Here is a 12,364-nt window from a genome sequence, read left to right as displayed (position 1 = left end):
GGTTTCCTATTGTTTGTCAGTCGTTCCAAAACACTTTTGTAAATGCTTCATGAGAATTACCTGATTTTATGGGTAATCTAGAATGCAGAGTTGATCATTTATGTTAGTGATTTGAGAACTTTAGCTCTGACCAAAGGCTTTTGCTGGTGTCAGAGAACCCATGTGCCCTAGTTCAGGTTACTGTGTCTAAATCTCTGGTCTCTGTCCCAGTACCCTAGCCTTAAAGTACCTGTTCATGTGTCCCAGTTCCATTTCTCATGTTGGTCTTCCAGAGAATGTGCTGAGTCCATGTCTTTCTTTTTTATTTTATTTTTATTGAGAGTTCATAGACATTACAACATAAAATAATATCATATATAAATACATATTTCAAAATATTGAGGAGAGAGAAAATTGGTTTTAGTCTACACTACAAAATATTACGGTATGATAGATATTCATTTCCAAATACTCAGCAGTGCAAACACAATATTCCTATAGTACAAAAAGATCATAATCAATTAAAGTGCAAAGTGCAAAATCAGAACATATACATACTTGTGTACCCTATCGCTTTATACCAAATGTAACAAGAGAGCAGAAAGAGATCCCATTATAGTAAAGTGCAGAGTGCTATATCCGAACATGTACCTACATATATGTTCTATCCTTTATATCAACTATAAGATGTTTTCCTATGTTTCAAACACACTCTAATATTTCTCATACGTTCTTATTGCTCCTGATATTATTGCATATTTCTTTTCTAATTCTTGTATTCTGAACAGTTTTGCCCTCCACGCGTTAAAAATAGGCACTTTCTCTGTTCTCCAGAGTTGTAGGATTAGAGATCTTGCTATTAAAGCTACAATAAACAACGCTTCCTTGTGAACAGAGTTGGCAGGAGTGCAGCCCAAAACTGCAATGGATTTGTCAAGCAGGATGAGGTGATTGATTGTAAGTTTGAGATATTTCTTGATCTTTAACTAGGCCGGGTCACCCCTCCTGCTGCAGACTCCTTCCTTCCTGCTGCCGCGGATCCGAGCGACCCAGCCGCCGCTGAGCCGCCCGTCAGTGCCGGTTTCCCGCCGCTGCCTCCCTGCGGCCCGCCCACCTCCAGCCCATTGGCCGCCCCGCTCCTGCCTCCCAGCTGACCCGCCCTCCCGGCTCCAGATTTAAGGGGACTGCAGTAGAGCGTCAGGAGTGACCACTGTGCCTTTAACTAGGCCAGGTCACCTCTCCTGCTGCAGACGCCTTCCTTCCTGCTGCCGCGGATCCGAGCGACCCAGCCGCCGCTGAGCCGCCCGTCAGTGCCGGTTTCCCGCCGCTGCCTCCTTGTGGCCCTGCCCACCTCCAGCCCATTGGCCGCCCCGCTCCCGCCTCCCATCTGACCCGCCCTCCAGGCTCCAGATTTATGTCGCCCCCTGAGCGACCGCACAGCGGACGCGCGCAGCGGGAGTGCCGACTGAGCGCCGAAGGTGCGCCAAAGGTAAGCCCGTCTGCGCCTGTCCGCGCCTGGACCGCGCCCAGCGCCAGGACCCCTGGCCCCCGCAGACCCCAGCCCACCCGCCGGACGTACGACGCCGCCACCCTCTACGCACTCAACGCCGGCCGAATCCCAGGATGCTACCGAGCCACCCCGAGACGCACCCACGGACCCTTCTGCTGCAACCCCTGCAAGTTCACCTGCATCCGGACCAGCACTACTCCAGCACCAACCAAGACCAAGACGAGCAACAGCAGCAGCCACCTGAAATGCATCCTGCTCAACACCGCTCCGTCCACAGACACGCCATCGAGCTCTGGAACCTGCTCGACACAACCTCACCAGACGTCGCCTTCCTCACGGAAACCTGGATGAACGCCTCTTCAGCGCCCGACATCGCCATCGCCATCCCAGACGGCTACAAGATCATCCGAAGGGACCGCATCAACCACACCGGAGGAGGCATCGCCATCATCCACAGGAACACCATCCGCATCACGACCAACACCGACGACACCCTCGCACCCGCCGAGCACCTGCACTTCCAGGTCCACATCAACCCCAAGACCACCCTCAGAGGCACCCTCATCTACAGACCCCCGGGACCGCGCACACAATTCAGCGAAGACATCGCCGACTTCATCAGCCCGCACGCCCTCTGCTCCGCTGACTACATCCTCCTCGGGGACCTCAACTTCCACCTGGAGAACAACAACGACCGCAACACCACCACCCTGCTGGACAACCTCGCCAACCTCGGTCTCAAGCAGCTGGTGACCACCCCCACCCACTACGCCGGACACACACTCGACCCCGTCTTCTCATCCAGCAAGGACATCGCCTTCAGCCACGCCACCGGACTCAACTGGACGGACCACAGCTGCTTCCACTTCAGCTTCGGAAGGACCACGATCCACCACCACCAGCAACAGGTTGCTCGCAGAAACTGGAACAAGATCACAGCCGACCAGCTCGCGACTTCCCTGAGCATGAACCCTCCCACCAGCACAACGAACCCAAGCCAGGCGGCCACCAACCTCACGAAGTGGATCAGCGACTGCGCAGACGAGCTCGCCCCCCTGAGGACCCCGCCGAGCAGACCCGGTAGCAAGAAAGCCCCATGGTTTACCGACGAACTCAAGAGCTCCAAGAAGAACTGCCGAGCCCTCGAGAGAACCTGGCGCAGAGACCCAACTCCGGACAACATGGCTGCCCTCAAGCTCGCCACCCGAAAGCACCACCAACTCATCCACGCCACCAAGAAAACCGCATTCAAGGAACGACTGGACAACAACGCACACAACAGCAAGGAAATCTTCAACATTGTCAAAGAGCTCTCCAACCCCAACGCCGGAAACAACGACATCACCCCTTCGCAAGACCTCTGCAACTCCCTCGCCTCCTACTTCCACAACAAGATCGCGGACATACACAACAGCTTCAGCACTCAACCGACGCACGCCACAACCGAACCACCGCCCCCCACCACCACCCTCCACGCCTGGACTCCGATCAGCACCGAAGACACCGTTCGCACGATGAACTCCATTCACTCCGGATCTCCGACCGACCCCTGCCCTAACCACGTCTTCAACAAGGCCGACGCTGTCATCGCACCCCACCTGCGGGACATCATCAACACCTCCTTTGACACCGCTACCTTCCCGGAGAGCTGGAAGCACGCCGAACTCAGCGCCCTACTCAAGAAGCCATCAGCCGACCCCACCGACCTCAAGAACTACCGGCCCATCTCGCTGCTCCCGTTTCCTGCAAAAGTCATCGAGAAGACTGTCAACAAGCAGCTGGCCGCCTTCCTCGAGACGAACGGATCCCTTGACCCCTCGCAGTCTGGCTTTCGGGCCAACCACAGCACCGAGACCGCCCTGATCGCAGCCACCGATGACATCCGAGCTCTGCTCGACAACGGAGAAACAGCAGCCCTCATCCTCCTAGACCTCTCCGCGGCCTTCAACACTGTCTGCCACCGTACCCTAGTACAGCGCCTCAGCAACGTCGGAGTCCAGGAGAAGGCACTGGAGTGGATCATCTCCTTCCTCGCCGGAAGGACACAGAGAGTCCGCCTCCCTCCGTTCAGATCTGAAGCCACCGAAGTCATCTGCGGCGTTCCTCAAGGCTCTTCGCTCAGTCCAACCCTCTTCAACGTCTACATGAGCCCCCTCGCAGACATCGCACGCCAGCACAACCTCAACATCATCTCCTACGCCGACGACACCCAGCTGATCCTCTCCCTCACCAACGACCCTGCCACCGCCAGAGCCAACCTTCACGAAGGGATGAAAGAGGTAGCCGGATGGATGAAGAACAGCCGCCTGAAACTGAACTCGGACAAGACGGAAGTCCTCATCCTGGGATCCTCACCCTCCGCCTGGGACGACTCCTGGTGGCCCCCCGCCCTAGGCAGCGCACCCAAACCAACAGACCACGCACGCAACCTGGGCTTCATCCTGGACTCCTCCCTCTCCATGACCAGACAAGTCAACGCCGTCTCCTCGTCGTGCTTCAACATCCTGCGCATGCTACGTAAGATCTCCCGGTGGATCCCCACCGAGACCAGGAAGACGGTCACCCAGGCCCTCGTCACCAGCCGGCTGGACTACGGCAACTCCCTCTACGCCGGAAACCCTGCCAAACTCCAGAAGAGACTCCAGCGGATCCAGAACGCCTCAGCACGACTCATCCTGGACATCCCCCGTCGCAGCCACATCTCCGGACACCTGAGAGACCTGCACTGGCTCCGGGTCAACAAGAGAATCACCTTCCGACTCCTCACCCACGCACACAAAGCCCTACACAACCAAGGCCCAGGATACCTCAACAGCCGCCTCAACTTCTACGCTCCCAAACGCCAGCTTCGATCGACCGGCCACGCCCTCGCCGCCATCCCCCGCATCCGAAGAGCCACCACAGGGGGACGGTCCTTCTCCTACCTCGCCGCCAAGACATGGAACTCCCTCCCGACCCACCTCCGCCTGACCCAGGACCATCTCGCCTTCAGGAAGCAACTCAAGACCTGGCTGTTCGAGCAGTAGTGGACCCCCCTCCCCTAGCACCTTGAGACCCTCTGGGTGAGTAGCACGCTATATATAAATGCTTTGATTGATTGATTGATTGATCTCCTCCCTGAAACTCTGGATTTTTGGGCACTCCGAAATGATATGTGTCCAGGTTCCTTTCTCTGCACAGCAAAAGCATTTGTCTCCTATTTGTGGGTATATTTTATGAAGAAAAAAGGGTGTTCTATATATCAACCATTTCGAATAGTATTGCATACGTTTAAAGTTTGCATCTTATTAAGCCTTTTCCAGGTTGGTTTAAGGATCTGTATACCTTCCCTTTTCTTCCATCAATCCCTAACTTTTTCATATAAAGAAGACTTATTATCATTGACAATTTTAATCCAGTCACTGATCTTCCGCTGCAAGGGGGAATTAAGGGCTTCACTGAGAATAGTTTTATAATGCAGGTTCTCCATGTCTAGCTTTTCCAATACGGGTTTTAATCTAATAAATGACCACTTTAAAATTGTACTTGAATATTGAAGATCCGTTCAATTTCCGCCCAAGTTTTCCAACAATTCCCCTTGGCAAAATCCTGGATCTGAACATATCCATTTTCTTCCCACAATCTTAGAATGTTGTTTTCTAACAAACCTATTTCCCCCGTATATAAATTCGAAAGCCTGGTTGAAATATTGATTCCTAGCATGTCGTAGTGCTCTAAAAGCTGAGATTTTTGTTTAAACAGTCTGTGTAAGGTCTTGTAATGCACTTTTTTAGGGTACTTGGCAACTCTTGTGGGATCTATTATGTTATGTTCCCTTAGGATCTTTTTCATAAAAAAATTATCTACCTCTTGAGGATCTAAAACGAAAAATCTAAAAATATGATGTGCAAATGTTGCATAATAATAATTTTTGATATTTGGTAAAGATAATCCTCCCTCTGCGACAGGATGATTTAAAGTGCTGAGTGCCAATCTTGGTACCTTATTTGTCCATAGGAAAGAGGAGAACATATTGTCTATTTAATTAAAAAAAGAAGTCTGTTTTGCACTTTGAGCTGCACTAAAAAGAAAATTAAACAACGGAAGAATAGACATCCGAATTAACGCAACTCGACCTATTATTGATAACGGCAGCTGGTTCCATCCTGTTAATCGAGAGTGCACCTTTTTCGACAATGGAATATAATTTAGGGGAAAAAGGTCTTCTACTTTCTCAGTTACATAGATACCTAGATACCTTTTTGGGAGGGTGTTGTATGTTTGTCTAAATTTTGATAAGAGAAAATTCACCCCGCAATTGCATAATATAATTTCTGTTTTGGTCTTATTTATCTTATAACCCCCTATTCTTTCGAAGTCTGCAAAGACTCTCATAACTTCTGTCTGGGTATCCATCTTTGGGTCCAAGAGAAGAACAATGTCATCAGCATATAATTTTATGTTCCTCATTCCTTGGACCGGGACCGTATGAGCTCTTTGTTCCCTAATTGCAATTGCTAATGGCTCAATAAATAGAGCAAATAAAATCGGGGTAAGGGGACAGCCTTGTCTGGTGCCTCTATGTATTTGGCATGTCCCCATGTTAACAGAATTAATTAAAATTTGCGCTTGAGAATTCATATAGAGTTGTTCTAATAAAATTACAAACTCATTAGGGAAGCCACACTTTTCTAAAATTGCAAAAAGACAGTTCCAAAAAACAAGATCGAATGCTTTTTTGGTGTCTAAAAACCAGAACCGTGCCTCGACCTTATTAATATTAAAGAAATCAAGTGCCTCTAATAAATATTTTGTATTAGTATAAAGCTGTCTCCCTTTTACAAAACCGCACTGATCTATACCAATAAGTGAACCCACCATCTTATTTAGCCTATTGGCAACAAGTTTAGTAAAAATGTTATAATCAGTATTTAAAAGGCTTATTGGCCTATAAGAGTTCACATTTTCACTGTCTTTATCTTTTTTAAAAATACGAACCACTACTGCTGTGCGAAAAGATACAGGTGGGTCACCTCCTTGTAATAAATAATTTGCTAGTCTTTCTGGGCAGAGTACTGTAGAAAATACTTTAAAAAAATCTGCAGGAATGCCGTCCTCTCCAGTAGCTTTACAGTTGGGCAAAGAGCTGATAACGGCATCTAGTTCTTCCTTTGTAAATTCGGCTAGCCGCAGCTCTTTAAAAGTATTTCCCAAAGTTGGAATTGGCAATTCCTGTAAAATGTGTTAATTGTTTCTAAGGAGACCTGGTGAGATGCCTGATAGATATCTTCATAGTGTCTAAGGAACACATTGCCTATTAGTGAAGTAGTCTTTACCCAAGTTTTAGTTACTTTATCCTGAATGCATTTCATTCTATTTTGAACTTGCTTTTCCTTTGCTTGCCAGGCTATCAATCTTCCCCTGTATTCTCTATCTTCATCGCTTGTCTGAAGATATAACCTACTTGCCATGTCTCCCAACTCATAATAGAATTCCCTCATTTTTGTTTTTGCATTTAGTACTTCTTGTCTTTTATCCGAGGTCCTATTTCAAAAAATATTCTTCATTTGCATGAGCCAGATTGGCAGTTTAAGGAGGGGTGTTTTGGGAACTTAACATTCCCTTTAAACATTACCCATCCTTCACTATTTTAATCCTGGTCGTGGAACCTATGGATAAAGGTCCCGAAGGTATCCATGAGCCAGTTTTAAAGCACTTTCTTATGCTGCACTTTGTTCTATCACGGTACCCAGTCACAGGGTGATACTCACTGTGTTATCACAGATCTGTCACGTCTGTGTTGTATTGTGTATGTTTTTGTTTCCCCTCCCCTATGCTACGTCCTGTGCGTGGCTACGCCAGGGCGTTTTGTAAGCAGACCCAATGATGAAGCATGTCACACATGTTTGTGTGTGAGTAAGGGCAGTTTTCAAAACATATTCGTTTTGTCACTATACACCTATTATTTCGTCTGCGTCCGATGGTTTCTCTCTACCCCTCTGTGTGTTAACATCTTGTAAAAAGATCACATCTGGGTGGTCACCTTTTAGCCACCTCTCTATTGCACAAGCTTTACGTCTATTGTTTAAACCGTTAACATTCAAAGAAAGGATTAATAGTTTATTACTATTCATTATATATTTTAAAAATGGGAAAGTATAGCCTGTTTTATCCACAGGCCCCAAGGCATCCCATCTAAATTGCAATTTGTGCTATCCGTGCAAAAATGCATTTCTAAAGTACAACTTGTGCAAAATGCATATTTGTGCAAACTGTGCAAATACACTACATCTGCCATGAAATTTTGCAAATCAGACAATAAAGTGCAAATCGCGCTTTGATTGTTGAATCATTTCTCCCATTAAAACAGTAGCGACTAGGTTATACTCTAAAAACACAGGCCATTTAAGTTGTGCAAACTGCAAATATACCACATCCACTACGACAGTTATGCAATCATACAATAAAGTGCAAATCACGCATTTAGACCGGAATACTACAGTGCACTTTGTATCAATTCAGCAAAAGACTATTAAAGTGCAAAACAAGCAACCATAGGACCAATTGGACCAAAATGGTACAATCCAAGGTGTATTATTATGCAAGATAAACACTAAAGTGCAGTATTCGATGTGCAATATGTCAATTATATAAGACAGCATCTTTCCATTTTGACATTATGCATCCTCCTATTTAACTTATTCAAATAAAGAAAACAATTTCTGTCTATTAATTCTCTTTTTCTGACTGCTTCACCCCCACCACCACCCCTCCATGCGACCCTCCCCGAAAGAAGGAAAACCCCAGCTTGTCCCACTATCCTTCCTTATTACTCCCTTTTTTTGTTGGATGCCATCTTGTTGCATCCTTTTGCGTCCCCTGGTTTACCTCACATCAGCCACTCCAAAAAACACGTATAAATGTTTCTCATGCCACTGGTACCTAAAAAGAAAAAAGAGGGAAAAAAACCACTATATATGTGTATGTTACAGCTCAGACTTATAGCCACAGATTCTCCTCTTTCCTTTCCTTATGCAGCTTTAGGAACTTCCAAAAGGTCTTGAGCTTCTAATGTGTCCGTAAAAATGAAAAATGTTCCTTTGGCTATGACTTTTAATTTGGACGGCTGCACAATCATCGGCTGCGCCCCTTTAGCTTTAAAAGAGTCAATCATTTTGACAAAGTTTTTCCATCTATGTGCAGAGGCTGCTGACATGTCAGAGAAGATTAAAAAAAAATTAATTTCATCGGTGGTAAATGATCTTCTTGATATTGCCATTTTTAAGATTTGTTCCTTATTTTTTTATATAATCTGAAAAATGTATTCGGATGGTTCGTGGGTATTTGGGAATCGCAGGTTTATGTGCAAGTATGAGCTCTGGTTATTGTGAGGTCTCCTTGAAATGCAGGTATTGCCTATTTCAGCAGAGACTCAGTCCATTTTACCATCTCCGCACTTTCCAGGCCCTCCGATATTCCCACAAGGCACAGGTTGGGTCTCCTATTATAGTTCTCTAAATCTTGTAACTTTGATTCCATCTGGCTATTGTTCTTTTGCAACACCTGGAGATCTTTTTGAATGGTAATGATGTTATCTTCTAGGACTGCAACGCAAGCCTCCACCTCTGTAACCCTTCCGGGTAAATTGCCTAGACTCTCCTCCATCTTTGTAAACCTATTATGCAGCTGTGATATTTCGAATGCTTGCGAGGTCTTCAAGTCTCGCAATTCCTGCAAGATAGTTATCAACATTTCTTGTATTGAAGCGTCTTGTTCAGGTCTTTTAATACCAAGGGTTTCGTTAATTCTCGAGGTGAGGAGTGTCCCCCTTTCTTTTTCTGTTTCTGACTCTAATTGTAGTTCTGGTTCAGAAGCGGAATCCTACTTATCTATTAGTGTCTCTGTCTCTGCTTCCTTTTGCAGTGTCTGCAGAGGTATTTGAGCTTCTTTGATCAATGGCTGGTTAGTCAGAGGTGATTCCCTATGAGCGATGGTGCTTGTTTCTACAGGATCTAACACTGTGTACAATTTCAATTTGGGCTGTGGTTGTGTGACTTGGGCTGACAGGACATGGACAGGGGTAAATAGCATTTTCTGGCCTTGCGTATCCTGTAGGCCTATCTGATCTGCCGCCTTTAGCTCCTCCCTGTTCATTTGCGGTGTACCAGTAGGTTTCACCCGTGTGGCGAGGGGCTTACTAAAGAAGGGATACTGTTAAGTAGGGCGAATTTTGCAGATCTGCGATCCTCAAATTCGCGCAAAATCGTCAAAAAATCTGCGACTTCGCAGATAAATCCACAAACTCGCTGATTTAACCGATCAGAGCAGCAGATGAGGAGAAAGAAGCTCCCGGTCACAGGAACTGCACGGGGATTGCACTTGTGAAAGTCAAGAATGCAAAGGCCTCCATCAAGCAGCACAGCTAATTTTCGACGGTAGATATGGGGAGAAAAACCTGAAACAACAGAGACCCAATGATGGAACCTTCTTTCCAGCAGCACCTAACCAACTTAACCCTATGTATATATAATCCCCTATTAATAAAATTGGGGTTTGTGTGCACACTGTGTGGCACTCAACGCAACAGTGCCTATTCCCTAAGGGAATTAATTTAACATTACCAACCGCAAAGGTGCACCACAAGACAAAACAAGCAATAACTGTTATATAATGAGCCGCGAACGATGGTGTATTCTTGAGTTACAAAAGATTCTTTATTTTAAAGGTGTAAATGCAGCACCATACAGCCAATGCGTTTCGTCCCACGCAGGGGACTTCTTCAGGGCTGTTAATTCAAACACAAGAAACAACCATAAAAACTTATAAAAGGAACATTTGACAACATGTGTACAGGCAAATACAAGTTACAATGCATCATCACTTACAAAGACATACATAAAAAGCCTACATATTAACACATGTACTAAAACACATCTTGTTTGAGGCAAAGCGTAGAAAATATTGGCCTCAATGTACAAGACACAGAACGAATCAACAGACAGCTTTAAAATCTTAAGAACCTGATTCATAGAGGGATATAGAAACTACCCCCAATCTAAGTTTTCAGCTTAATTAACAAGAAGGAAGAAATTGTTCTTGCAGCTAAAAAGCATTAACAGAAGCAAGCAAGTACAGAACAACGAAGGGAGATGCAAGAAAAGCAGTCAAAGAAACATTAGTCAAAGTATGAGTTGTAAATCAAGGGCCGATAGAGTGAAAAGGCACCATAAAAACGAGAAGGGTGACTTTGTGACAAGAAAAGCAAGTAACCCAGAAAGAGAGTATGATAAGAATAAAAATATATACCTCAAAATCAAAGTGATGGCTTCAGAGATAATAGACCCAACGATGGAACCTTCTTTCCAGCAGCACCTAACTAACTTAACCCTATGTATGTATCATCCCCTATTAATAAAATTGGGGTTTGTGTGCACACGGTGTGGCACCCACCGCAACAGTGCCTATTCCCTAAGGGAATTAATTTAACATTAGCAACCGCAAAGGTGCACCACAAGACAAAACAAGCAATAACTGTTATGTAATGAGCCGCGAACGATGGTGTTTTCTTGAGTTACAAAAGATTCTTTATTTTAAAGGAGTAAATGCAGCACCATACAGCCGACGCGTTTCGTCCCACGCAGGGGACTTCTTCAGGGCTGTTAATACAAACACAAGAAACAACCATAAAAAACGTATAAAAGGAACATTTGACAACACGTGTGCAGGCAAATACAAGTTACAATGCATCAGCACTTACAAAGACATACATAAAAAGCCTACATATTAACAAATTAACTAAAAAACAGCTGACCGAGGCACAGCTTAGAAAATTATTGGCCTCAATTTACAAGACACAGAACGAATCAACAGACAGCTTTAAAATCTTAAGAACCTGATTCACAAAGGGATATAGAAACTACCCCCAATCTAAGTTTTCAGCCTAATTACCAAGAAGGAAGAAATTGTTCTTGCAGCTAAAAAGCATTAACAGAAGCAAGTGAGTGCAGAACAACGAAGGGAGATGCAAGAAAAGCAGTCAAAGAAACATTAGTCAAAGTATGAGTTGTAAATCAAGGGCCGATAGAGTGAAAAGGCACCATAGAAACGAGAAGGGTGACTTTGGGACAAGAAAAGCAAATAACCCAGAAAGAGAGTATGATAAGTGGGCCAGATAATAATGATTAACTGGGACAAAAAATATACACTAACCCCATAGTGTGCTTACCTATCTCAAGAACTATATTCCTCCACCTCTTCAAAGATGTTTCAAATCAGAGCCGGGTAGGTGAATGAGGAGCAATAACAGGTGTGTATAAATCTAGGTTAGAATAAGAAGGTCATAATTAAAAACACAACAAATACCTTTATACCATGAAGTAGAGAAAGTGCTATATACCGGCCAGGGAGAGCCTAAGTTGAAAAATTAGCTATATTGGGGCTATATACGTGGCCTGCAGGCTGCCTGCCCGGATCCCACGAATGCACCTAGTAACATCGAAAGACTTATCGACGGAGGGCCAGTCCTAATATTCATAAATCTACGCACATCAATGCTTACCAATCTCAGGTTTTTTGAACATCAAGAACTCCAAGGCCAAAGACAATCAGGGCAGGAGTGAAGAAATAAAGGATGTGCTCGGTCTAGAAGGGTGAAAGGGAAAATAGGTGCTTCAACCATGCTAGGAAAGAGACATTTCCTAGGAAACATGAAGGAAAACGGCAAGGGTATAAACAAATGATAAATGACTGCCTCACAGTTCGACAGCTGGCAATAGTGAAGGATGACAAACACTGTGAAAAAGCAATATTTAGAGTCAGCTATTTCTATAATACATGATGATTCTACCACCCGTTTCCACCGGTGATGTTGCCCAATGTGAAGACTATAGAGATTCT

General features: G+C 45.3%; 1 protein-coding gene across 4 annotated transcripts in view; it reads left to right on the top strand.

Annotated features, from left to right (window-relative positions):
* Positions 1–12,364, top strand: part of LOC147707961 (amine sulfotransferase-like) — a 571,190-nt gene that overhangs the window by 522,773 nt on the left and 36,053 nt on the right. The window lies entirely within an intron of this gene.

Source organism: Lissotriton vulgaris, chromosome 6 (assembly GCF_964263255.1).
Source record: "Lissotriton vulgaris chromosome 6, aLisVul1.2, whole genome shotgun sequence".
Taxonomy (NCBI): Eukaryota; Metazoa; Chordata; class Amphibia; order Caudata; family Salamandridae; genus Lissotriton; species Lissotriton vulgaris.
The sequence above is the reverse complement of the archived record's forward strand: the minus strand, read 5'-3'. Positions and strand labels throughout refer to the sequence as shown.